Consider the following 10951-nt stretch of genomic DNA (forward strand, 5'->3'; position numbering starts at 1 on the left):
TAGGGTCTGGGTGTAATTGGGTTTAGGGTCTTGGTGTAGTTGGGTTTAGGGTCTGGGTGTAATTGGGTTTAGGGTCTGGGTGTAGTTGGGTTTAGGGTCTGGGTTTATAGTTTATAGGGGCAGTGGTGGCTTGGTGGTTAAGGCTCTGGGTTACTGATCAGAAGGTCTGGGGTTCAAGCCCCAGCACTGCCAAGCTGCCACTGTTAGACCCTTGAGCAAGGCCCTTAATCCTCTCTGCTCCAGGGGCGCTGTATCATGGCTGACCCTGCACTCTGACCCCAACTTCCTAACATGCTGGGGTATGCGAAGAAAAGAATTTCACTGTGCTGTAATGTATATGTGATCAATAAAAACTCATTATCATAATCTGAGTGCCTAAAATCATTTCCCTTCCAGTTTATCTTGATGCTAGAATTTAAAGGTTCTCAATAATGCCAATCTGCTAGTTTTATGTTAATATCACTATTGATCATAATATCAATATTATTTTGATGAAGATGGAATTATTTATTGTATATAATTGTTATATGGCTAGTTTTGCCATCTCACAGCTCCTAGATCCCTGGATCAATCTTGAGTTCAGATTACTGCCATTGCAGAGTGTTTCATGTTCTCCCCATGTTAAAGTAGGGTTCCTCTGCGGTCTCTGGTTTCCTCCTGGTGTTCAAAAATATGCCAGTAGGTGGATTGGCTATGAGTGTGTGAATGTGTGTGCATGATGCCCTGTGATGGACTTGTGTCCCATAAAGGGTGAATTCTCCCACCTTGCACCCAATTGGCTCTGAATCGACCGCCATTCTGACCTGGATGAAGTGTTTTCCAAAGATGGATGGATGGATGAAAGTTTGAAGCTATTGAAAGGCAGTAAGCATAAGGCATAGGTCTTTGTTCAAAAGCATATAGTCCTGGATGAAAAGTGTTGCATGAAGGGGAAATTTAAAATATAAGCATTCCTCAGCCAGAAATCTCTCTTTTATGTTCTTCATAAATCTTACTTTCTGATTTAGAATATGCTGAATGTTCATTTTGACATCACACTTGACCTTGTTATCTGGTATTAAAGCCTGAATATTTGCTTTATGTGAAAATAATTGGATAAAATCTGAAAGCTATTGATGTATGGCTTTTTTGTTCAGGAAGGTGTCCTGTATTTTGGCATCGGTCTGAGCTTTGTCAGTAAAATGTGCTAGAAATTTCTGGTCAACTCAGGTATATGTATAAAGAGCTGGCAACCTATCATTGCTCTCTACTGGATTTAACTGTACTGTGGATTAAAGCAAGAGCTGTTACTATGGCTAAGTGATCATTAAACACTGGACACAGACATCGTATATATCTACAATACCTAAATTAGTATTTCGTTTAAGCATGATAGTCATGCAGCAGATTTTCCCCCTCTCCCACACAGGAACCCAATGATATCATTAATGATATGTACCATGAGGCAGAAAAAACCAACGTGTGTTGTGAAATAAGTTTTCTCAATCATCAAAGCCGGATCTCAGAATGCTGATGATTCAATATGTTGATGATTTTCTGCATGGATCTGGGCAGACATCTTTTTTATTTTTTTTTTTTTTTTTTTATAGATGGCAGCTCATCAGGTGAAACAATATCCCAGCAAGACTGAGCTATATGTCTGAAGGTGCCATGTCAAGATCTTACAATCTTCCCAAACAACACTTTGATCACACCGTCTGACAATGTATGAAACCATGGTGTATTTTTGGACAACCTTATTTCTTATTTCCACGTCTCCTAGCCTAAATCGATCCTACAGGTTTCTTCTCAGGAGGAATCAAAGTTTCCTTTCCATGGAGGTCACTCAGGTGCTTGTTAAGTCCCTTCTCATCTCAAAGTTGGACTACTGCGAAAGCCTTCCCAGTACATCTCCTGCAACTCATCCAGAACGCACCGCAAGCTCTTCCAACCCAAGATCTAGATCCCATTGCTGTGTTCCATCCTGGCTTCTTATACCAATCCAACATCATACTGCATTTAAAACACTGGAGCTTGCAAACTGACCCCTAGCTATAATAAGACACTTATCAAACCCCACTCTGAACTACGTTCCTTTTCAGGCTCTAGCATGGACCGACTCAACCCACCATACCACAAGACACAAATAATTAACTTCCCCTGACTGTCCGAGTCACTGACTTTCCTCAAGCAAGAACTCAAGACCCACCTCCTTGCTAAGTACTTACATGAGCACTTAAAAAAAGCCCTAGTCCTCCATAACAGAGTTTTATCTTGATGGTATTTTTAGACTCTGGAAAAGGGTGCCTACAAAATACTTCAAATGTAAATGCAACATCTCCAAATGTCTGCTGTCGTATACATACGTTAGTCATGTGTATATAAATTGTGCATTGTAACATATAGACCGAGGAGTCTGGGATGCTCTTGAGTCAAAATCAAAATTTTTGGATGGGGGAAAACGCAGACACACACAATAAACTCTAGCCAGATTTCTAACACAAATAGGAAGCTGCACAACCAAAATTGACCCATATTTGCCACTAACTAGATGTAGATATAGAATTTAGAGCGATAATCAGTTTGTTTCCAGAGGTGGAGTGCATGCATCGTAGAGCGCATTCGATTGGACGCAAATTGGACAAGTGCAAGTTCTCCAAGAAATGATGAGAAAATCCATAAAAGACTATTTGTTTTAAATAAATGCCCATAACACCAAGAGACTCATGCATAGATGCATGCTAAAACAACCATTTTTGATTTCATGGGAGCTTCAAGTTTTGGCTGTCTTTCTCAATGAATCAACTAGAAAACATCTTAATTGCTTTGTTGATTCTGCAGCATAAATCTCATCCTGCAGCAGAGGACGAAAACAGTGTCCTCAGATGGCATAGATACACAAGCATGCAGATGAGTAGCAGGAAAAAAAAAAGGAGAGCATTTTGTCCTCCTTGTCTCTTTGTCTCCAGCGATGTTTGTAATGCGTACAAACTCATTCAGGTCACGCTTAACCCTCTATCTGATGATCGTTAGGAGATTCATACACTACCTTGTACTCTGTCACCTTGATGCAGACTGAGGATTTATGAAGTGTACAATTTATGAAGCGTATGTGTAGTGTATCATCATTCTTAATATTATTATTAGTAGTAGTTGTTGTTTTGGGAGTAGAAGTATCAGGAGTTAGACGCAGGCAAGCCATAAGACATACATTTCCCCCATTTTAGTGATAATTATTTCTATGGACAGGTAGAGCATTAGATATACATGCTGGGAGCTCAGTGAGAGGGCAGTGATGTCTCCTTGGGGATGAGACTAATGAGACATAGCTCAGCAATCAGCTGTCCGGAGACTAGAAATAAATTGTCTACTTCCTCCTGAGAGAGTGCTGAGTGGAAATCCATTATAAACCACTCCGTAGATGAAGGTGAACATCATTATGGATGGTTGGATGTCTGGTCCAAGAAAATGTGAATAGTTAAATTTCTCCACACACTGAAGAGACCGTGTCTAGAGAAATGTCCATTTAGGAAATTACAATCCATCAAAGCAAGGCTGAACCTGAAGCCAGTGATCACTTGGAATCTCCAGTAAACACAAACTTGTGATTGTCATTGTGTTTTTTCTGGCAGTAGCTTTAATTTAGTCTGCTCAAACCTGTTTTAGTGCTGAGTCTCCTTTCTTCCATGGTTAGGATACGTTCCTTCTCTCAATCCAGACCGCTAGCATTTACTAGAGCAGGGGCCGGGAACCTATGGCTCGCGAGCCACGTATGGCTCTTTCACTGATTGCCTATGGCTCAATGGTGGGAAAGTAAATAGATAAAAACAACCATAGCCGGTCTGTTTTCAGGGTTTGTCTTTTTTTAACAGAATTGAAATGGCTAAAAGGGAAAAAAGACGACGAGTACAATCGTCCCGGTCCGAACGGACAGACGAATTTGCATATTTGGAAGTCACATTAATGGTAAGTAGTTTTCAATTTACTCTTACTTACATGCTGCATCTTGTATTGATTTACCATTTGATGAAACTATCATAGTTGGTTACATGAAGTCCAAGTGCCACCTACAGGCCATTAGGCGAAGTGCAGGCTGTTAGCTTAAGAACACACAAAATGTTTAATGGCCTTTATGACATTATCACTTTTTTATAATTATGCAATAATAGTAAAGATAATAACTATAATACTAAGAAGACATATATAAAAACGTAAAAAAAAATTAAAAAATAAAAAAATTAACTTTCCTCTGGCTCTTTAAAGAAAAAATCTCAACTTTTTTTTTTTTTGGCTTTTATGGCTCTGCCAGCTGAAAAGATTCCTGACCTCTGCACTATAGACTCTTTTAGCTTTGATAAAATGTGACCGACCAACCACATACTTTTCCTAGAGCCTACTGGCAAATTTGTGGAGCGGATATACTGTTTAAATAGTACCAGAACGGCCACCTTTCCAAATAAGACCCTTTGATTGGCTGTAGTGTGACCTACCAGAACCACAAGCCTCAGAAAAGTAACAACCATTAATCCACTATCCATTTTTGTCTATAAATCTTCATGACAGTTTGTTTACAGAAAAAAAACGACATTCAATGTCCATTGTCTCAGGTTCCACAGGGGTTAATAAGAAGAGTAGTATAAAGAGTAGAGTAAAAAAAATAGATTAATGCAAAAATTTAACTAGTTTGCAATCCCGTGACAATATCTTGCTGTGAAATGCTTGTTGCATCACAGTTGTTTTTTTTCCATCAGAAGCCACTGCAGTAATATGTGCATACAGAGATCCAATCAGGTTGCAATCTGAAGTTTCTGAAGCTCGTGGCCGGAAATGTGGAAGTAGATATTAGATATTAGGTATTCTTTGGGGCCTGTTCATATCATCCACTCTAATAATATATTTAGCCCAGGCTGCTCCGTAAGAGAGCTGCATCACATCAGTGATAAATGTATCACTGATAAATGTGTGCCCTTTACTTCATTTTAATCTACACCCCAGAGTAAGCACACTTCATATCAGTGGATGCCTTTCATGTATTGTTTAGACTTCTTCCATGTGTTTCTTAGACGAACGAAGAACTAATATGAAACTGATGTGTTATGATGCAAGTATGTATTTAACAATGCACAGTTGAATGGCAAATTAAATGAATCAAAACCTACAAAATGGGATTCTATAATATATTTTTTTTTCATTGTCACTTTTACTAATGGGCCATTGTGTTACGGTCATTATAGACAGCAGAACAGCTTTTTTGACAATTACATACAAAATGAGGCTAATAAGCCATTTTATATTAATAAATGAATAGCCAGCAGCCATAAGGACTAATCTGTATTTTAAAAAAAACAACAATGTTTGTCTTTCACTGTTGTCCATTAAAAGATGTGCGCTTGTGCATTTGTATACCGACCTCAAATGCCCTGTGTTATTCCACGCTTATCAATAGTGCCCTTGTTACTAATGACTCAAAAAAAAAAAAAAAAAAAAAAAAAACACCGGAAAAAGTCTGAAATTCTGCCTGCTTTGCATGAGGTTTTAGTGCCTGTGGAATACTAATGAATACTCAATGAATGAACTAATGAATACTCAATATTTATCTCGAAAGTGTGTGTTTTTTCCCCCTAAAACTTGCACTCTCAGAAAAAGGGTACTGAACTGTACTAGTCCTTGTAGAGTACCTTTAAAGCTTTCCTTTATAAGGTAATGATGGTCCAAATCTGTTCTCTAAATCATTTTAAAGGTACACTAGGTCCACATTTACAGCTGAAAGATACATATTAAAGTGGCAAAAGATAAGGGTACGGCCCCAGCGACAAGATCTCTGAGAGTCTCATAATGGAGACACTGTTACACCTTTCTTAGAATTTTTCCTCCTAATAACGGATTTAGGTCGTGCTTTAGCTTTTTGGGGTGCTAAAAAAGGACATGGCTCATAAACAATAGTAATTTAATTCTGGATCGCAAAAAACAAGAAGAAGAAGAAGAAGAAGAAGAAGAAGAAGAAGAAGAAGGAGAAGTTACATACCCAGGCAAGAGGAGTAGAATCTAAATGATGTTGAATATCCCCCCAATAAATAAATAAATAAATAAATAAATAATAAAAGACGCTGCCTTCTGCTACTGTCTTTTTCTTATCGCAGTTTTCAGTTTTCATGTGCTCTATTGGCATGACAAACAATTGTACATTTGTATTGCCAAAGCAAATACAAGCGAAGGGTAGTGTAAATTCAAGGGAAATAAAATGGAAAAAAAAAACAAAACAACATAAAATAAAACTGAATAAAATACCCCTCCTCGGCCCTGTGTGTGTGTGGAGGTTTGCATGTTTCTCCCCGCGGGGGTTTCCTCCGGGTACTCCGGTTTCCTCCCCCAGTCCAAAGACATGCATGGTAGGCTGATTGGCATGTCCAAAGTGTCCGTAGTGTATGAATGGGTGTGTGAATGTGTATGTGATTGTGCCCTGCGATGGACTGGCACCCTGTCCAGGGTGTACCCCGCCTTGTGCCCGATGCTCCCTGGGATAGGCTCCAGGTTCCCCGTGACCCTGAAGGATAAGCGCTATAGAAGATGGATGGATGTATAGATGGATGGATAAGTAAAATACTAATAGATTAATATATTTTTTTTAAATAGTGCAAACAATGTACACAAGTGTACATAAATGTATTTCATTGTCTCAAATACTGGACACTGATAAGACCAACATTTATAACATTTCTGCCATTGCACACCTTGCTGTATACAGTATCCTGCGAACTGCATATAAGAAAAATCCCATTCCCCCCAAACCCACTGTAAAACACAATAGTGGTTATTAATAGCTTGGGGCCGTTTTCCAGCGTGTGGTTTTGCGGCTGTTTAAAATAAAATTTATATTATAAAGGATATTTTATTTCAAAACCTGTGGTCACAACCTGGCCGTAGATGGATCTTTCAACGAGATGAAGACCCCATATTGCTCCAGTTAACTATTTTGATCATTCACTGCTTCATTGCATTAATTCAATGGAAAATACTCAACATCTACACTGTTAGCTAAACAGCAATCATGTATGGAGGTCCTGAGGTTTTGATGGAGTTGCTTGTATATTCCCATGGTATCAATGACAAACCAAAAAAACACTAGCTCTAAATACAGTCACAGGTACACTGCTAATCATAAAACTCGTAATTATGACAATTGGCTAATCAGAAACGTCTAAAAAGTAATTACATCAGAGACCGTCAACTTGGTGTATGGAGGATTTATTTACCCTTGGGGTAAATAAATCAGTTTCCCGTCTATTGTTTTAAAATGACCTCTGATGTGAAGAAAGTAGATGCCTTAACTGACTTGCCAAAAGACTATATGTATACTAACAGGAAACGTGTGTTGCTGAATATCTTTAGCCTAGGTGTACGGAAAGTCTTGGCTTCAACTGTAATAATCGGAGACACAGCCTTCCTGTAATGACATCTGCATCAGAAATGTTGCATGAAGATTTGAACTGGAGTCCTAATCTCCACCAGCTGCCTCAGCAGTACAACAGACGAACAGCGTTTCTCCATCACGCTGCATGCGTGGGACGTCGACTCCGTCACATAAGGTCACAAACAGCCGCTCATCCAGAGATCTCCGGCAAGCGCACGTCTTGCAAAGTGAGAAAAATAGTTATGCCACCTCTCTGTTAACATTAGATCCTCTCAGGGTGAAGAAGTGAGTCATCGCCTAGCAACTCTCCTCATGGCCACAAGCGTCCTGTTTTCCAAAGACGTAGCATTTTTCACTTCACAGTGCCCTTATAAAAGGACTCGGCAGAAAAACCATGACAACATGTGCAATTAGTGCCGCAGTCTGGGTCTTATTTATTTATTTATTTATTTATTTATTTATTTTAATGTATGTGTATATTAGTGTTATGCCTTGTGCACTGTGTATCAGATCTATGGCACAACATTGTACAAGGGTGGAGCAGATTATCACGTTTATCTGACTAATCATGCTAGATTACACATCCTGGTGCTCCTAGCTCCTAGCAATATGTTAAATCAGCATGACTCACTGTATTTTTACCCAGTGCTGCATGCTTACACTATTCGGAATATTTTATAAGCCTTTAAGACAGCACGGATGCAGAAATGCAAAAATGCAAGCAAAACCACTTTACCGTATTCCGTACACTTTTTCATAGCTGAACATTTCAGAAAAAAATAGTGGTTAAGAAATTTACACCTGTACATCTCTAATTGGTGTTTGAGTTTCTGGAGTTTAATTTAATATACTGTAAGCCGGCATCATGTTTAATTATGAATTATCTCTGAAAGAAGCATCACTGCGTGGGTTTATGTTTAATTTGTTCAGTTTGTGTGCAATCCTGATAATCGGCGTGCACTCCTACTCACATCATGGTATAAGAACAAGAGCATCGCTAGAAATTTCCTCAAAGAAATCTGGTTCTAGCTGCATTTAATTAAAGCTGTGAGGAAGAAAAACAGCCAGCAGAACATAATAATATAGCTCGTATTTTTTTGTATATTTGTATAAACCGGATCAAGTTACTGACCACGGTATTCGTAACTGACCATATTCTTTCTCTTAAGTGCTTCAATAACGGATGGACGGCACCTTGTTCACACTGAGAAATCAGAAAATGGAATTTCTCTTTGTAAAAAATGTATATTTTCCCAAATTATGCAAAATACCGGAGGTGACTATTAAATATAACACGAGTTAAACACATAAAATATGTCAAATCCAATACTGATCCATCCATTATTGCCCTGATACCGGCATCGAATTGGTATATCCCAAACTTCTGCAGTTTAGAAAATTGTAATTGATTACACTGGCATCAATCCGTAGCTCCAAACAGCAATCTGTATAAATAGTGCGTTCAAATATGTGAAAATGTGACGTTATCAAAACTATAATTCAAGGTTATGCTGAAAATAAATGCATGTTAGAGTGTTGATGTATATTTTTGGGGTTTGTGTTGTTTGTTTGTTTGTTTTTGTTTTGGGTGACACTGGATAGTGGATAATAAAAGACTATGTATAAAAAATCATTTATGAATTTTTATGTTTTTTGCTTAATACTGTAATTAGGGACAGTTTTATTTTTATTTATTATAACAGGAATGTAATAATGCGCTCCATTGAGCGCCGTTCTAACCCACAAGGTCTCTGTGAACACACACACACACAAAGACAGGGGAAAATATAAAATATAAAATATATTTTAAGTTTAAAAACGAGAGAAGGAAGTGCAGTCATGAAGATCCTGGAGGACGTTTTCTTTATTCTCATCAACGCTAGACGTGAATACGAACACGCTGTACACTTTATGCGCCTGGTGCTCTTTTCTTCGAATGGTAGGAACACAATAGTCTTCAATGTGAAAAGCTTTGGAGCCAGGGTGCGAATAACAGACGGCTTTGATGCTGTAAGTTTTGGCACTATCATTTTCCTCTAATAGTCATTGAATGAATCAAATGATCAGACCAAAAGCAAAACCTTTAGACAATGTGTACACCATGTACACACCCATGTGACTTCTCCATGATACTGTTAAAGCAGTGTTCAAAATCTGACACTGACACTGATGAGAGCATTGCCAAACAAACAAAAAAAAAACCCCAACCATCATAGTTTCAATTCAATCCCCACCCACTGTGTTAGGACTAGTGAGTCAGAGTGTGCCAGTGTTGGTACGAACACCTCTTTGTAGCCTCGCCATGTGGAAAAGAACAGTAGAACATCGATCATCGTTCCTCCCCAAAGCACGACAGCACGCCCCGATCTCATTCTCTCCTGTGGTACACCTCTCATCTGTCTCCGCTGCAGCCTGTGGTTGGGATCGTTTGCTTGGCCTACATATACTATTTATGTGGCGTTTGTGAGCCTCCGAATGGTAGCAGTAAAAGAGCATATTTCAGTAGCTAGAGTCAGAGTCAGAGGAAGGGTTATGCATTATTTATCAGCAAGCAAATAAATGAGGCCTTGCCCTATTTTACACACACACACAAAAAAAATTCAATCAACCAGCATCATTCAGCTTAATGAACTGCATCAGCTTCCACTGCAGAGAGAAGCAAGCCGAACCCAAATGCCTGCAATGTTACTGCAAAAAAAAAAAAAAAAATTATTATTGAATTAAAATGTAATTTTGAAGTACATTCAAAATATACACAATCTGCATAACCACACGCTCATGGTTTGGTATCTGAGGACAAATTTAAGATGAACAGAGTGCAGAAGAAAAGCAAGTGGACAGTCAGACATATCGTAGACACTGGAGGCTACCTGAACTTATCATGATAAATGACACGGTTTATTAAAACTAACAAATGAACAGGTTTCTTTCTAAATCGTCTGCAGGTGCACAAGAAATGTGGTGTTCATTAACAGCTTGCGCTTGTGCAGATTTACATATAACGTGAACCTCATCTGGATCAGATTCAGTTCGTATAATTGCCATGAGTTACTGCAGTTTTATATTCGGATTATATCTCATTTATTCCAGTTTATCTGATTTCAATCACACTCGAAGTGAACGAAACTTTTGTGAAAGTCAGTATCGATGACTTGGAAGAAAGCGATCCAAAACAAAACCAGAAATGAATACAAATAAGACTATCTGGTCAATTAGGTCAAAAGAAATGGCACCCGAGAAAGGAGAAAGGAGAAAGAGTTCATGTGTGTCTAAGGAAGCTCGACTTTGCTAGATTACCGGAAGATTTAGCTCATTCTGTGTTGCTCTTTCACGTTTCGTCACCATTTTGCCATTTTTAGCTCTCTGAGCGTTGCCTTTAATAGAATTTTCTGGCTTCACTCGATGCAGATATGCTGTGAACGTGCTTACTGAAGCTGTGTTCAACTTAACTCAGATGGGAGAAGTCGGAACGTGGAAATATATCTTTTTCAACCTCTGTGCTATGTGCTACAAACTGGGAAAAAAAACATGGACGTAAAAATCTAGCCAGCCACCTGTGAT

This window comes from Ictalurus furcatus, chromosome 25 (assembly GCF_023375685.1).
Source record: "Ictalurus furcatus strain D&B chromosome 25, Billie_1.0, whole genome shotgun sequence".
NCBI classification, from domain to species: domain Eukaryota; kingdom Metazoa; phylum Chordata; class Actinopteri; order Siluriformes; family Ictaluridae; genus Ictalurus; species Ictalurus furcatus.